This window comes from Oryzias melastigma, linkage group LG20 (genome assembly GCF_002922805.2).
Source record: "Oryzias melastigma strain HK-1 linkage group LG20, ASM292280v2, whole genome shotgun sequence".
Classification (NCBI taxonomy): Eukaryota; Metazoa; Chordata; class Actinopteri; order Beloniformes; family Adrianichthyidae; genus Oryzias; species Oryzias melastigma.
The window spans coordinates 15,066,265-15,066,625 of NC_050531.1; positions in this window are offsets into that span (position 1 = coordinate 15,066,265).

The window sequence follows — 361 nt, forward strand, 5'->3', positions numbered from 1 at the left end:
GTTCATCCACACCAGCCTCTGTCCTCCAGGTCTTTATGGACCTTGCTTTGTGCACTGGTGCGCAGTCATGTTGGAAGAGGAAGGGGCCGCTCCAAACTGTTCCCACAAGAGCATGGAATTGTCCGAAATGTTAGGGTATTTTGAAACATTCAAAGTTCTTTTCTCTGGAGCTAAGGGGCCAACTCCAGAAAAAGAAGTCCACACCATTATTCCAAGTTCAGACACCTCTAAAGCTTCAAATGCTCCTACACTTTGTAGGGAAGCTGCAGCAAAAGTTGAACCCCATTATAGCATTATACCCACAACAAAACATCAAAAACTGCAACATTTTCACATTTATTGACATCAATGTTAAAGCTAA